The following is a 17,716-nucleotide window of genomic DNA, read 5'->3' as shown; positions in this document are numbered from 1 at the left end:
ATACGACTATAGACCAAGAAGCACATTTCTCATGAACTCTTTTCCCTGGTTCGCTTATTTTCAGCCAAAGTGAAATATGTCCATTTGGACTCTGCTAGTCAAAAGCACTGGCACATCCACAAAGCCCTCTGCTTCTCTGTTCATCTGCTGATGGGGCTCGTTTTCCTTACAGTCTGTCAGTTTCTCTTCACACCCCATCCTTGTATGGGTCCCACGAGTGAAGGTGGTTCTCTCTGTGTTTCTCTGTGCAGCACCTGCCTACCAGCTTGATTTTTAGGAATACAAACTCCAGCATCACAAATGAAAGGGTGCCTGTGTGTGAGCACAAGCGTCAGAGAGTGGTATGAAAACATGGCTGTATTTTTCCTCACAGGGATAGAAAGATACCCAGTTGGATAGTCTTATGCACTGAGTTGTCATCTGCAGAAGGGTCTGCACAGGTACAATTAAGACTCAAGGTAATGTTATGGGAGGCTGACCAGAGAAATCCTGGTACTTCACATTTTCTTTCAGCCAGATGACATTTCAACCCTGAGGTTGACAAATGTTTCAAAGGAGTGGTTTATTTGCTGTTAATATTTTTTAGCAGTGAAAAACAATTTCCTACTTTTAATTTGAAATAGAAAATATCAGTGATTGGAAAGATAGAAAATCAAGAAAATATTTAAGCAGGTGAAAGAAAGATAATGAGACTGTATAGGTATATACTCTTAGACAAAAAGAAAAGGAGATAGAAATTTTGATAAGTTTGACTTTTAGACTTGAGTGTCTCAAAATTGAATAGCCTGTTTGCAAGGGATAAGGAAATCTGGATATCAACTAGACCACCTTTATTACACTCATTATAAAACTGTCTGAAAGCACTCCTCCAGCATGTGGAGGACATACAACAAAATGAAACACAGCAGCTTGAGGGAAGTGACTTCCTAACCAAGAGAACACAGAATCAATGTGCCCAGAGTCGAGGAGTACACACATATTAAGTCCCAAATTGGGATTGTTTGAAAAGGTTCTAGGGGCACTCAGCTTCTTATTCATTGCAGAGAAAATATAGTCTTCTTAGTGGTAAACTGCTTTTACCTCAAAGCATAGTCATGTTCCGTGTGTTCTTTTTCTACGTGTGAAAATGATAGTAATTAAGGAACAGTGCATTTTATACACATTGGGAAACATGAAGTGATCCTATCAGTTTGATGTATTAACATTATACTTTAATAAATCTTAATGATTGAACATTTTAAGCTTACTTCCTGAGATAAATCTGACTTTTTGGCAAGTGTGGAAACCTGTTCAAGTAGCTCTCAGGAAGTGTAGGAAAGTGGGCTGTGTCTTCAAAGGTTTCCTTGACTAAGCCTGAGTTTCTGTGATTAGAGCTAGTTTTCCAAGCATCAGTTAAGGTCTCTTCAGTTTTCATGATAAAATGGAAACAACAAGGTGCCCAGAATCAATGACTGGTTTCCATTGCTTTTGGTTTGGATGTTAGGTAATAAAATAGGACAGAGTGGGAAACTGTGTAATTTGTTATTGCTTAATTGAGCAATATTTTTTAAGTAGTGTTAAATGAAAAATAAAAGAGTATAAAATGCAGAGAACAGTGATTCCTTCTGTTTGATTGACAAACTTGTGAAGATATACAACCACACATGTTGTTCCTATTCAACATTTTTTCAACGTAGTAACAAGTAATTAAATGATACTTTAAAAATTTCTCTATTGCTGAGTTTTACTCTAAAAACTAGAACTTTCTGTTTTGGTTTTCCCACATTTGTGAAAACCAGGTTGGTCTCTATGTTTATGAGATTATGCTGTGTGAATAAAAACAACTTCTACAGATAGTGAGCTGGTGGAAAATTATTTCTGAACAATGAGTACCGTATTATAATCACAAATGACAATCTCTTAACAAAAAATTTGGCTAAGATCAATGTGAGAACATGAAGATGAGTAATTTAAAAATTATTAAGTCCAAGCAGGCCAGTGTATAACACATTCTTGAGATGGTATTTAATCATTTGAACTTTCTGCTTTTAAATTATACTTCCGTTTAATACTGCCAAGGAGCACTTGGGGAATAGTTTTCATTTTAATTGAAAAATGTCATGTATATCCATGAACAAGCTATGTGAAATAAAACAATCCATTTAATTCCATAAAATTAATACCATGCAGAACATTTTTATTTGCTTAAAGTTTGATGTCAAATGTATTACTTAAACAAAAAATAGTTTGTTTGAAAAGAATCTCATAAAGGAAGTTTTAGGTACTATGAAGGAGAAGGCTCTTGCTTCAAAGGCAGATTATGAAAAAAGTTAGGGAAGAATCTGCTACGTAAGATAAATAGATGGAATAACAAGAATGAGATGAGATATAAAAGATCTGAGAGGTAGGCTGGGTAGAACAATAGCTGAATGTGTATGTATATACACGCTCCTGTGTCTGTGTGTGTGTGTGTGTGAGTGCATGTGTGTGTTTAAGTGTAAAGAGATGTCCTAAAGTCCAGGAAGCACTGAAGATGCAATTTGGTACATTCAATGTCTAACTGTTCTTAGATAGCTTTACTGACGTGTCTTTTATTTACTATAAATTAACTGAATTATAGAGCTGTGCAGGTGTCAACACAAGACACTTAAATTTTCCTCCTCACAGAAAGTTTCCTGGTGCCCATTAAATACAACTCCTTACAGATCTGGTCTTGAAATCCTCACCCCCCACCCAGCCCCAGAAAGTACTGATCTGCTTCCTGTCTGTAAATTTGTCTTTTTTAGACTCTACATTAAATGGTATCATAAAATATGTAGTCTTCTGTGTCTCACTTTTTTCACTTAGTATAACGTTTTTGAGGTTCTTCTATTTTGTACCGTGTACCAGTAGTTTGTTTCTTTCAGTTGCTGGTTTTCCGTTGTATAGATATATCACGTTTTGTTCATCCATTCATCAGGTGATTGTAATTTTGGAGCATTTCCAGTTTATTTTTTTGGCTATTATGAATAATGCTCCAATCGACATTCACATGTGAGTGTCTACGTGGACATATGTTAGCATTTTCCTGAATAGATAGGGGTGGAGTTTCGAGTCCTGTGGCATTTGGAGCAACTGCCAAACTCTTTTCCAAAGTGGCTGCACCTTTTTACATCCCTACTGGCAATGAATGAAGGTCCCAGGTTCTCTACATCCTTGCCAAGGCTTGTTACTGTCCATCCTTTTTTCCGTCCTGGAGGATATGCAGTGGTATCTCATTGTTGCTTTAATTTGCATTTCCCTAAAGATTAATGATGCTGAATATTTTTTCTTGTGCTTTTTGGCCACTTGTGTATGTTGTTCGATGAAGTATCTATTCAAATCTTTTGCCCATATTTAATTGTTTTTGTCACTATTATTGAGTTGTATTTTTTTATATTTCACATATTAGTCCTTTACCAGATGTACAATTTGCAAATATTTTCTCCTACTCTGAGACTTGCCTTTCTTGATAGTGTCTTTTGACACTATTTTAAGTGTCTTTTAAAATCGTTGATGAATTCCAATTTGTCAAGTTTTTAAACAAATGGATTGTGCTTTTGGCATGATGTCTAAGAATTCTTTGCTCAACCAAAGGACATGGAGGTTGTCTCCTACATTTTATTTTAGAAATTTTATAGTTTTTCTCTTCCAGTTGTATTGAGATATACCTGACGTACAGCACTGTATAAGCTTAAGGTGTCTGGCGTAAGGGTTTGACTTGCATACATCCTGAAACGAGCGTCACAATAAGTTTAGTGATCGTCCATCAGCTCATGTATTAATTAAAGAAGTAGAAAAGTTTCTTTGTGATGAGAACTCTTAGGATTTCCTCTCTTAACAACTTTCAAGCATAACAGACAGCGTGTTAATTACACGGATCATGCTGCACGTTACTCCCTAGTATTTATTTATCGTATAACTTGGAGTTTGCAGTGCCTTTTGATGGGCTTCGTCCAGTTGCCCTCCCTCCACCCTCCATCTCTGGTAACCACAAATCCGATCGCTTTCTCTCTCTCTCTCTCTTATTTTTTTTTAGGGTCTGCTCAAATCTTTTTCTCATTTTTAATTTGTTTTCTTATTGAGCTTTTAGGGTTCTTTATATATTCTGATATGTCCTTTATCAAATATGAATTTTTCAAATATTTTTCCCAGTATGTGTTTTTTTGCCTTTTTCTTCTTTTTCTTTTTTATTTGTTGAAACTCTTACATTTAGGTCTGTGGTTCATCTTAGAGGTAAGTTTTCTATGATGGAAGGCCCTTAAGTTCTGTTTGTTGTTGCTGTGGTGGTGGTTGATGATGCCACAGAGGTCTATGGCTTTTATCTGAAGTTCAGGAGTTTGGCAAGCAAAAATGCTGTATGTCAATTATATCTCAATAAAACTGGGCGGCGGGGACCCTGCCAGCTGAGCCAGGCCAAATTACTGACCCACATAATTCTAAGCAAAGAAAACAACTGCTGCTTTAAGCCACTTAATTTGTGGTGGTTTGTTATGTAGTGCTTGATAGCTGAAACAATATATCATATTCCCTTTACATTTTCTCTGTAAATAGTTATGCCTGAACAGGACATCTTGTAACAGATGTTACAGGAATTTTTACTCTACTTCAAAATTCTTAAGCATATCTCATATCAGAAAGTATAGGCTTTCTGATCTTTTGTACAGATATATGTCTTTTGTATACTTTTTTGGTACAGTAGTCCCTCCTTATCCACAGGGGATACATTCCAAGACTCCCAGTGATGCCTGAAATCAGAGCACCAAGCCCTGCATATACTATGTGTTTCTCTATACACACGCACCTACAATAAAGTTAATTTATAAATTAGGCACAGCGAAAGACTAACAATAACTAATAGCAAATTATGACAATTATGATTGTGAGTATTGCCTCTCTCTCTCACAAAATGTCTTATTGTTCTGTACTCACCCTTCGTCTTCTTGCGACCACGGGAGAGGAAGTGAGGTGAGTGACACAGGCATTGTGATGCGGCATTAGGCTAGTACTGACCTTTGATGATACGTCAGGAGAACTAGCTGCTTCCAGTGATGCTGGATCATCAGCTGTGACCAAGTGGATGGTTGGATTGACGCGGTCGATGGCTGGGGATCCCAGGCAGGTCAGAGCTGGATGGAGAGAGATTTTATCATGTGACTCAGAACAGACACGCAATTTAAAACCCATGCACTGTTTACTTCTGGAATTTTCCATTTAATATTTTAGGACCACAGTTGACTGTGGGTAACTGAAACCTTGGAAATCAAAATTGCAGATAAGTGGGGAGGACTACTGTATAGATATATAACTTTTGTATAGATCTTTTGAACTTGTGCTTATCAAGTTTGACATTTATGTCAAAGTTAGTGAAATCAGTATTGCTCTTGTGGGATTGCATATGACTTTTAAAGCTGTTGGCTGTAAATATATTAGATTCGTGTCTCAAGGTAACGTCTACCAAAGTGGCATTTTTTGCTTCTGTTGCCTGCAGTACCTCTTTGAGAAAAATGCAACTTTTTGGAAGAAGGGAAAAACTACTTTTCATTACAGATTCTTTAATCAACAGCAATCAACTCTGCCTTTTATAACCACTTGCAAAGAAAATGATTCTTAATTTCCCATTTCCAAAATTACCTAATGTAATAGATTTCTAATTATGTAACCGAAAAAGTAAACACCTTCTAATGGTTGCTCAGACATTAGGGTATATAGGTGTGATTACCAAATGTGTCTGTTTTCCTAGACACCAAATGCTAAATCTATTAGGATTGCCTGCTATTCTTCTGAATGTTGAAGACTGTTTATGTAAATTGAAAAGCTCAATGTACAGACACATTTCTGTGACTTTCTCCCTCTTAAAAGTATAGACTTGATTTAAAAAAATAGAGCAAAAATGAAATTTTTAAATAAAATTCATGCATAGTTCAAATCTGTAATTTCTTCTTACACTGAATACAAGTTATTTTTGCTATAGTTACCTAAATAAAAATATGTCCATATAACTGTTAACAGAACATCATATTTTTAAGTTGTTTGAGGAACTATATCAAAGTTAAATTATCAAAGTCCAAAGTTAAATTATCTACCGTAGTGCTTTACTATATAGCCACTTAGATTCTAGGAGCCCAACACTTATATAGAAGCTTGAAGAAGATTTGACAATTGATTATAAGAACACATTTTAAAAATAGTGTAGCCCAATGAATATTACTTTTGTATTTAAAGTAGCAAGAATCTGAAAAGGCCATCCAATGGAAAATATGTGAAGTAAATATTTCTGATATTAATTCCTACTTGGAAACAGCTTTGGAGTAGGATTTGTTCAGTTATAATTTTGTTTCATCTTAGCATGTTTCTGGCCCAAGAAAATTTTTAATCTTGACAGATCATAGAGTAGAAAGATTCCTTTTGTATATAATGCAAATATTAGACACTTAGGGAAGCGGGTGGAGGAGGAGGGTTCAGACTGCAAGTTTCTTCATAATATTTCTCCCAAATGGACTCTGTAGAAACTGAAGAAGATTGAGTCTAAACCTGAGGTGTGGTCTTATTTGTCCTCAAAGATGTGATGGCTATATTTCTAGGCAGGTAATTTCACTGAAAAGGTTGGCTATCCTTTTATTTTAATCTGAATGAGTATGCTTTGTTTTTTTTAAAAAAATAAATATTCATTCTCCTTTTAGCGATCCCTCCGAAGTCAATCTAATTCTTCCTTTCAAAGGTTTTTCTGTGTTTGGGCTATTGTGAAGTTGTGGCTTTACTGACCTGCTGCTCTGCGGTAAGCGAGCTGGGAAATTGAAGGAAACTTGTAAAAAGGAAAGAGAATTTCCTCTTCCTTTCACCTGGAAGGTAGCCGTTAAAGTGTGTTCCACAGACCAAGGGCATCTGCATCATTTGGAAGATTTCTCAAAATGCAGAATCTAGGGCCTCACCTAAGACCCACTGAATTTGAATCTGTACAATGACAAGATCCCCCATGTGACCCTAAAATTGACATGCACTACCCTAGCAGAAAGCACTAGATAAAACCCACCAGCCTTCCCCTCTCCAGCGGCCCTCAGAAGGACCTCCCTCTTCTCTGGGGTACCACTAAGAAAAAAAAAAACGCAGAGGCAAGCAGCTCCGGCAGTTTGCTTCCACTAGGTCTGGCTTTGGGAAATAGTTTAATTTCCAGGCTTCTGTTTGCTCTTTGTCAAATGATCTAGTATTTTGTGACATACCTCTTGCGGGTTAGCATGCTACGACTCACTCTTAATTGTTAACACTGAGCCCAAATCATTATTTAGGAAGAAAAAGTCTCCTTTACCCAGGGGACAAACATTCGCTTCACCAGCACACACTTATCCTAGTTTAACCCATGCCAATTAAATTAATCTAATTTGTTTCAGTGTAAGCTACCATACACTAGACTGATACAAATACAGTTGCCACTGAAACAGATTCTTAGGTAAAAATAACAAATCATTAATATATTAGTTGATTTACATATATTTTTCCAAAGGAAAAATTGTAATGAACTGCTATTCATTATAGTTAGAATACATCATGTCTTTAGTTAGTTAGCTTCTAGGAAACTACTTGAGATTACAGTATACTATAAACTTTCTCCTGCAGATATATAAAGATGTACATACTTAAATTTATCTTTCAAACTCAAGGAAGAATACTAAAAACAAACATAAAATGTATTTTGATTTACAAATTTACAAAGCTCTTCACCCACATAAGTTCATTAAAATATGAAATCTATGCAACTTTCCATTTTATCCTTCTATCCTTATCCTTTTATCCTTATCTTCCTTTCCATGCTATCCTTCGTAAACTGGCTCTTATTGTAGAGTTTGTAAATTTCTTTGAGATCTTTCATTTAAAGCATCATAAAAGGGGGGTTATTGTCATTTATTATGCCATAGATACATCTAGGATAATTGTTTCATAATTGTTCCTGTATGTTGGTGTTCTAAGGGTTCAGGTTAAGGAAATAGCTGTGTTTCCGCATAATTCCTTCTCACTACATATGTTAAGTCCAGTATGTTCAGCCTGAGTTGACATAAGGTGCAGACACTGAGGCACCAGTTTACCAGGGCTGATAATACTTAAGACTGATATTCTTATCTGATATCTCACTTTCAAGATATATGAGACATTGTAGCCTTTGGCATAAGAGCTCCAGATTACCTCTTAGCATCTAACATGAAAGAATGTCAAATCTTTATTTTAACGTCAAAATCCTATGAGATTAATATTTGTTCAACAAATATGTATGTTACCAAGTGCTATACTCTGTGCTGGGCTTCAGGGATATAGGGGAAACACGACAGACCTGGTTCCTGTTCTTATGGATCTTATGTTCTAGCAACAGAGTCAGATGGAAACGAACAAAACAGAAAAATAAGCACAGTAATCACAATTGGCAATAAGGCTGTATGCCACTGACAAGGGGCCACGTGGGGTAAGTGAAGGAGAGATTCACTGAAGATTTGAAATTTTAGCTGGGACTTACGCCTAAGTTTACACGCCCTCCTACATCTGGACTATGTTTACATAAGATCACAAGCTGTTGTTTGTATCTGTTATTATCAGCTGAACTGAATTTGTGATGGGTATAGAAATCCTGTCTCTTCTCTTTTTTATCTTACTCTCTGGAAACATCTCTTTGTTACATACCAAACATTCTGTATATGTATAGCATTTAAGTTGAATGCATTCTTTATATATATATTTAAATTTCTTAGTGTGGGTGGCAGAGTGAAAAAGTTCTCCAATAAAGAGACAGTTCATTCCCCTCTAATTCCATGATGTGTGTTCTATATCACTATGTAACTTTAGGCAATCAAACAACTTCCAACTTGCATTATGTATGTATGTATGTATGTATCTATGTATGTATCTATCTAATCTCCTGATCCAGAGAAAGATGGTGGACTCTGACGATTTAGGGATCACTTCTCACACCTCATTTTCCCCCAGAACCTAGCACTGTGTTTACACATGATGCCAGTAACGGCTGAAGTTCACAGGACTTGGTTTCTTTCTGAAACCTCATTCAATAGACTCTCTGTCTCTGTAACCAGCAGCCCAGTGTTAACTAACAAAACAAGACATTCCATAGGATATTAGGACATAAGGCAAGGAATTTGTTGATGAGACCATCCATAATTACATGACTTTAATCCTTTAAAAGTACTTTAGATGCCAAAATGTATGATTTTTTTTTTCATATCTGAACAGGTATTGTGTTGGAGATTTGAGCATCTGAAGGTCTGATGGAATGATGGAAAGATCATTATGACCAATGATTAGTACTGAGACTATGAGAAACAAGCAAAAAGTGAGGATGAGGGAAACAATATTTATTGTGAGGAACTTTGTTCTTATGAAATCGGCTATAGTTACTATGATAATTAACTATTAATGTGTTCTGCTCTAACAATAGTAAAGACTTGGCAATTTCTCTAAATCCTGTCTATATTTTCTAAAGGTGCTTCTAATAAGTCTCACTTTGTAGTGCTTTTTTGATCCCTTTGATCAACTTCCTGCCGCAGAAATTTGCTCTTTCTCCAATATGTACTATCTCACTGACGGCACCACCATCTGCATTGTAGCCCAGGAAACGTTATGAAGCTCCATCCTTGAACCTTCTTTCTCTACTACCCCGATGTCCAGATAATCTGAAATGCTGTCAATTCCGAGCATCTTTATCTTAAATTGGCTCATTCTTGATATCTTCCTCCATCACTACCTTTCTCTAGCTGAGCCCTTCTCTCTCTTCTAGGGGTTTTCTAATGGTGTCCCAGCCAAGACAAATCATTCCTTATATGGCCACTAGAATTATCGTTCTAAATGCAGATGTGGCCATCCTTTCCTCCTCAAATACTTTCAATGACCTCACTTCCCTGAAGACAGTTAGGACCCTCCCCATGTAACTCGCAAGGCTCTCAGTGCTGTGGCTCCCTGATTCCACCCCAGTGTTTCCATCATCCCCTCTCCTCCTGCCTCCCCTCCACCTCCCAACATGCACACCGCACACAGCACATGACCCTCTAGCGTCCGTCAAACCACTGTCCGTTCTATGCTCTCTCTTAACCTAGACCTTCTCATATCCTGCTACTTTTCCATTGAATGCTCCATTCACTGCTCCCATTTACCCCTCCCTGTCCCTAGAACCAGAACTGGAGAACTTGTTTCTTTTATTGGAATTACCCAGTTACTCTTAAATTTACATCTTCTCCCCTGAGGCTCAGTTTATCCCCGCATGGTAAGGCTGCCTGAGGGTTGAACACTGCCTAGGTCACTGTTACAACCTGTAAAACGAGGATGTTTGACGATTGCTAAGTTAATCAGTATGAGAAACTTCTCACTGCAGATGGATTTAGAATTCCTTCCACACACACAACCCTGTGAAAACCAAGCAGAGTGCGTGTGATTGGGGGCGGACTCGGAGAGGTAAAGCATGTTAATTTCCAGTGAGATGGGTATCCTGATTTCCATGCAGTCCGCTCTGCATCAGGATGACTTGAAGACCTAGTATAGAAACCAAGGTCTAACTCCTGGGCTGTTGTTATTCTAGCTAACGGCAGTGATCATACTGTTGCACTTTTACGGATATTTAATAAAAACTCAGAGAACAGCTTGCAAAAGGCAGTACTCATTCCTGCTGAGAGAAAAAGGGAAACAAGGGAATCATCTACTAAGCAACTTCAAATGTTTCCGCTGTAACCTTAAGAGCATAATTTTAACTTTTTGGCACGGGGTGAGGTCGGCCTTAGTGTACTTTGAATTACGCATTATAACTGGAAAATTGGATGCAGAGGTAAAGGGGAGTTTCCTTTTCTCAAAAGTTGTTTAGCCAAGATACACAATCTGTGAACAAGAGTAATTTGGTGAGAACACTAGTGAAGTGTATACCTGGATAAATACTTGCTTTCCCATGTTCTAAAATACCAAAAGCTTACTTCCTTTAGGTTCCCACTTTATTTATTATTAATTTTATGTCATATTATTTTCATGTATTTTAAACTGCAGACTGGGTAATTGATTTTATTCAGGATATTTAGAAATCTAGGGGGCACCATTTAAAATGAGTACCTCTTGCCATGAATAGAATTTTAAAAATTACATTTGATTGTGAGGAAATTAGGGTGTACTCAAAGCTCCTAGCGTCTAAAAAACATGCTTAATTTCTAGTTTTAAGAAAGCGATGACAACTTTTCCTTTTTCATACTTCCAGATTCTTCAAGGGCTATTCAAGGCAATTGTTTGCTAATAATTGCATTGGCATTGTGCTGGCTTGAAGTGCGACCAAAGAGAAGCATGTTTCAGTATAGACTACCAAGCACGCTGTTAGCAATTTAGGCAAGTTAATGACTGATACTGCATTGGTATGATGGTAATCACTTTCAGGTCATCCAATAAGAACTGACTCCTAACCAAGACAAGAGTATAGTTAAAGAAAGATCATACGAAAGGATGATAGATACAGATTTACAGCAAAGAGTTTTTAACTGAAATCCAACTATCAGTAAGAGATTATCGGAAGGGATTTACTTGGGTAACCCGCCCCCCCATAATTTAGTGCTATTTTCCTTCTGAACACTACCTAACACATTTCAACTTCTGGAGTATGTAACCTAGGCTAGAAAGCTCTCAGGAACCAGCTCCCTCACGATCTTTGTGGTATTTCCTGTTTGAGTCAGACTGGAAATATCCCTAACAGGCTCCGCTTTAGGGATTTAGCCCTTCGCTTCCACAAGTAAGAGAAACCAAGAGACAAAAGAAGCTGAAACAAGAGAAAGGCAGCCAAACCATGAGTTTTGATTGTTCAGAATCTCCTGCTTCATTTAAGGAGAAATGTTTATGGATTGTCGTCCTCAACCAGCCATTATATATAAAACAGTATTTAGATCCTTTCTTTGCCTACTAACTTAATGCATCACTGACTGTAGCTCCATTACAAAGTGCTTGAGTCAGTCAAGGTTTGGAAGATTTAGACAGAGACAAGTCTGGAGCTTCGTAAGCAGAACAAGGGTGACACAGCATCATAGCTGCATGAGCTATAAACCTGTGAAGAGAAGATGTTGACTGTCACGGGTTCATTTTTATCTTGCTGCAGAGGGCATTGGTGGTCAGTGATCTACTTTATTTTGCAGGGCTATTAAAGGAATTCTTAACCATGTGTTGCCATTTTATTTAACAAGTAATGGTGCCCCTTTGAAGAGGACTTGTACATCCTGTTTGATACCTGAACAAGTTAAGCCAGAACTGAAATATATTCTAATTTCACACCTGGGCATAAAAATAAATAAGTAAATAAAAATAAATAGAAGGCCAGAAAAGGAGGGGGAGAAAAAAGCAGCTGCCATTCAGGATTTATAAAGAATAGTTACATTTGACAGCTAAGATACATAATCACTTATCTTCGCTGCTGGTCAAAGAGAATTTCCTCTGGTTCTTTCTATTTGAATCCACCCAATAACGTATAAGGTGTTTTTCTATTAAGATAAAAAGGTAGTCTCTGAAATTATATGAAATTTAAATAATTTACATCCTAATTAGAAAATTTAGCTTGAAATGTAATGGTGATCATCACCTTATATTTCAATAATATTTCATTTCCCACACCTGCCTTCAAGGGCTGTTTCAATCATGAATAACAGTTGGGGAGAAAAACGATAAACACTATGTGTGCAGCAAAGCTCTTAGTGGTTATGATCCAAGCTGGAAAGAGGAACAACCGTCACTGCAGGGCTGGACCCGGTGGGGAGCCTGGAGTTCTGCCCTAACAATCCCGAACTCTGCAACTTTATATGCTCTTTGTGGTTTTAAAAAGACTTGATCTTTCTAATATTACATTCTGAAAGCCAACCTAATAGATACTCTATTTCTGGAGAGCTTTGTAGCCAAAATGATGGAGAATTCTTGTGGCTGTTGCCGTGTTTCTCGGTGAAAGAGCAAAGCACAGCGTAGGTGTGGCTGATCTGCGTGAAGTGTGCATATCCACTGACAGTGGTGCCGGGGTGGAGCCTCCTTTATGCTGTAGGAGAGGAGAAGCATTCTTTCCAGCAGCTGGAAGGTGGCTCCGGGCTTTGCCAGTGTGCTTGGTGTGAACCTGGGAAAGTCAGTGCAGAGTTTGGGGAAGGAAGGAGAGGGAGTTAGCACTTTCCAGTTGAAGCAGGTGTGGCCCCGTGTGATGTGACGCGATGTGAGAGGAGCCAGGAGGCTTCATGGTCAAATCCATCACCTTATTGTATAGACTTAAGCACATCCTGTCTTCCTTCATTCTCTTTCCATGTATCACTGATCATCTGATGTTTAGCACAAAGAGCTGGGGGTGCTCGGCCTCCTTGCTCTATATCCCCAGCATTCCTTCACCCCAACTTAATTCTCCTCACTTATTTTCCAACAAATCAATCACTTTCCACCCCCTCCTCGGTTCTACTGCTACCTGAGCACCTTTGAAGGCTCATGATCGATCTCTGCTGCACAAAGGCTATAGGTCCCCTGCTTTAAAGGTATAGGAAGTGGAGGATTTTAAAGTCAATTCTTTTTATGTTCCTTTCCCACGCATTTCAGATAGTAACTGAGAGGGGTGTAGACACTTAAACTGCTAGAGCAATTTCCCTTCCTTAACAGCCCCACCCAATGCAGGCAGCAGCTACAATGAGCTCGGCTCTAATCATCCCCCCTTGTCTTTGTTTCAGAATTGTGTTCTTTAACACGATTCAGTTCAGCAAAAGTAAACCATCACGTGTTTTTGAGAGGCTATGACAAGGATCTCTGCAAGATAATGCTCTCTCAGGTCAAGTCCCTGACGATAATGAGTTTACAGTCTACCCAGAAAGGTTAGAGACCTATCAGAAGCAGGGGAATTCATTACCCATAGAAAGCAAGGAAGTGTTGAATGCTAAGTGATGAATCGGTGATACAGAATATATGAGCTATGCTTTCTCAGTGTCCTGCACTTCTTCATAGCCTTTATCGCAATTGTCATGAAAGGACTTATCTGGATATCGTTTGTTTAATACCTTGTCTTCACCCTGCACCAGCCCCTTGGTTCAGGGTCCTTGCTGGATTTTTGGTTGCCAGCGTATCCCAAGCGGAGAACCATGAATCCAGAAATTCAGAGAAGGAAGCACCCCTGTCATCTGGGCCGATTCCCAGCCGTGGCCATCAGGGAAGGCTTCTCAGAGGTGCTTCAGATCCAGCAGAGGGAAAGTCCAAAAATTGCCATGGATTAGTCATGTCGGCCTAAACCCTTGTCTACATCACAAGCTTGTAATGACATACTTCCTTATCTGGGAATCCCCAACCTGTTGTTGGAACCAGGAAATGGTGGATGCCTTCCATCCCGGTGTGGCTTGGACAGACTGCCAGTATCATCTGGCTTGCTCCCATGTGTGGCCCAGATTCAACTCACCCCAGAGACGTATCAAGTGTCCACGGGTTTGGCATGAGTGACGGCAGCCTGGGCTCCCAGGCAGCCCCCAAATCCCGGGTGGTTATGATTGTTTACATTTTGAACGGAGCCCCGGGCAGCACCATTCCACTGAAAGTCCTTACTCTCTTGAGTGTAATAGTCCTCTGTCTTCCGTTCTTGTTTCCAACTCTCCTAGGATTCAGGAGAGCATGAAAAAGAGAACTATAATCAGCCTTTCTGTGGGATTCATAACTTTGTGTACGGCGTAGGCTGCATAGGAAGAAATCGTTGAACCGTAAACAGGCTTTTTAACCTCCTCTGCTGCCCCCAGAGAAGAGACACGGGCTGCTGGTAGAGCATCTCGGCGTTGTTCCCTACGACCTGCCCTCTCTCGCTCTGCAGGAAGAGAATGCCATCTCCACCCAGCTGTGCTGTGGCCAGCATGCATTAAGATGCACAAGTAGCAGTCTAGCCTATGAGTCTTTCTTTTCCTATTTCTCCAGGCAGCTTCAGTCCAACTCAGGTTCTCACTCCTCCTGAGATAATTCCTAACGTTTCTAAATAGGTTCCCCATTCCCCACTAATTCCACCATCAGTAATGAGCACCACATTTCACAAGTGGGCCAGTGGGTCGTACAGATGCGCATTTTATAACTGTATTTCGTTTCGCTTGAAATACTTTTAGGAACTATGGAAAAGGAGTGGTTGATTTAGAAATCAGGGGTAAACACAACCTTACAATTATCACGTGAATATGGGGCATTAAGAAAGATGAAAAACACCACCACTAGCAACATTCAAGTTACTCCACTCTTCCTTCATGCCTTGAAATACTATGCATTTCGTTCCGCTCATGTGATTTGGGGCTCCATTTAAAAAGTCACTTTAAGAGTCTTTTGAATATTTTCTGTGGTGATAGAAAGTTGTTCTTTGAGGATTGACTTTAATTTAGGGAACCAAAAGATAGAACTAGCCAAGAGAATAAGGTGGATGATCATAGCAGGTGATACCAATTTAGTTTTAAAAATAAAGGGAGGGCTTCCCTGGTGGTGCAGTGGTTGAGAGTCCGCCTGCGGGGGCAGGGGGCGCAGGTTTGTGCCCCGGTCCGGGAGGATCCCACACGCCGCAGAGCGGCTGGGCCCGAGTGCCATGGCCGCTGAGCCTGCGTGTCCGGAGCCTGTGCTCCGCAACGGGAGAGGCCACGACAGTGAGAGGCCCGCGTACCGCCAAAAAAAAATTAATAAATAAAAATAAATAAATAAAGGGAAATGGAAAAGATTTTCTCCACAAGGTTTTTGACACTATAGCATCTGCGGGCTCATACTGTAACCTTAGCAAATGCCTCTTTTAAGAGGCTGACCCTAGATTGGTAGGTTTTTTTCCCTCTATTCACACAAGTTCTATGTATTGTGGTTTTATTTATGCTCCAGTTTGTACGGAATTATGTCCCTAAATAATGCTGCTGCAGCTTGGTCTTATAAGATTCCTGGAATTCTAGTCCACCTCAAACAAGTACTTAATAGATCAAATTAAGATAAATAAATTGTGCTTTTGCTTCGCAGAACACTAAAAGCAAAATCGCTCCTATATTGCTAAAACCATTTTAAATGCTTTTGGAAATGTTAAATCACCTGTAGGTGTGCACACTAGAGTCTTCGTTCAAGTCCAGTTGGTACCTTACCTTGCTTTTGTCATCCTTAGAACATGGGTTCAATTAAAGTTGCCTGACAGGGGAAAATCAACATTCTCCAAGTATGCAGGCAAAGATTCCACCCACAGGGCAGAAGAATCAATTGCTCTCTTTCTTGGCTTCAGCCATTCCTTTGTTTTCACTTTTCTTCCCCCCAAGTTCACACTTAAGGCCCCTTTTAATGCTGTGTGTCCCCCACCTTTTTCCTGTTATTGTGTTTCTTATTATAGGCTCTGCCCTCCTTAGAACTCTTATCTTTTCATCATCTCCTCATCCTTCTCATTGAGATGAACTTACCAGAGGCAGAGAAGGACCGAATGGACTCTGTTCCTACCTGAAAGGGGATCACACCATAATCTGTTAAAATAAAGGATGACTGTCCAATGCATTTACCCTTGTGTTGTGGCTTTATTATTGTTGTTTGAACTGCAACCCAGAATGGAACTTTTTTTTAATTTCAAAGACTTTTTTCTTTTCTAACCTCCAAGCCTTTTTTTAAAAAAAATTTTTAAGTTTGGACCTTAATGTGTTGACAGGTCTCTTTTACATTATTTTTGGCTAAAGCCAGAAACAAATTGTGTTGAAAAGTATTATGAGAACACCTCTCCTTCTAAGATTTCTAGCTCAGTAGAGTAGACTCCAGAGGTCTGGATTAATCAGGTAAGCCTTAGAAAAACATCCACTGTTTTAGACGATCTGCTTCACCAAATCCCAATGCTGAACTGCTAGATGTTTTCTTATCTCGAATGAACTGTGTGTTAGGGGAGTGACCTGATGAACTACTACTTATATATGAAGGGAATCTGAAACCTCACAGTCATACTTTTAATAATGTGGCCAAAAAAGTCACATTCATACATGTTTCTAAGACCAATATATATTTTGCAAGATGCCCGTCTCTGACATGATTAAAATATGAACTATGTGACTGAATTAACCTAATTATTCCATAATTTTAAAAATACTATTTTTTATCAAACTAGTCATTTTGAGATTACTTAAAAATACATTTTACGAGAGAGGAGCTTCAAGATGGTGGAAGGGTAAGACGCGGAGATCACCTTCCTCCCCACAAATACATCAGAAATACATCTACATGTGGAACAACTCTTACAGAACACCTACTGAATGCTGGCAGAAGACCTCAGACCTCCCAAAAGGCAAGAAACTCCCCCACGTAACTGGGTAGGGCAAAAGAAAAAAGGAAAAACAGAGACGAAAGAATAGGGAGGAGACCTGCACCAGTGGGAGGGAGCTGTGAAAGAGGAAAGGTTTCCACACACTAGAAGACCCTTCGCAGGTGGAGACTGCAGGTGGCGGAAGGGGGGAGCTTCGGAGCCGTGGAGGAGAGCGCAGCAACAGGGGTGCGGAGGAAAAAGGGGAGAGATTCCCGCACAGGCACTAGTCCCCTCCACCAGGAAGCCTACACAACCCACTGAACCAAAATTAGCCACTGGGGACAGACACCAAAAACAACGGAAACTATGAACCAGCAGCCTGCGAAAAGAAGACCCCAAACACAGTAGGTAAAGCAAAATGAGAAGACAGAGAAACACACAGCAGATGAAGGAGCAAGGCAAAAACCCACCAGACCTAACAAATGAAGAGGAAAT

Source organism: Phocoena sinus, chromosome 21 (assembly GCF_008692025.1).
Source record: "Phocoena sinus isolate mPhoSin1 chromosome 21, mPhoSin1.pri, whole genome shotgun sequence".
Classification (NCBI taxonomy): Eukaryota; Metazoa; Chordata; class Mammalia; order Artiodactyla; family Phocoenidae; genus Phocoena; species Phocoena sinus.
Note: the sequence above shows the minus strand (reverse complement) of the source record.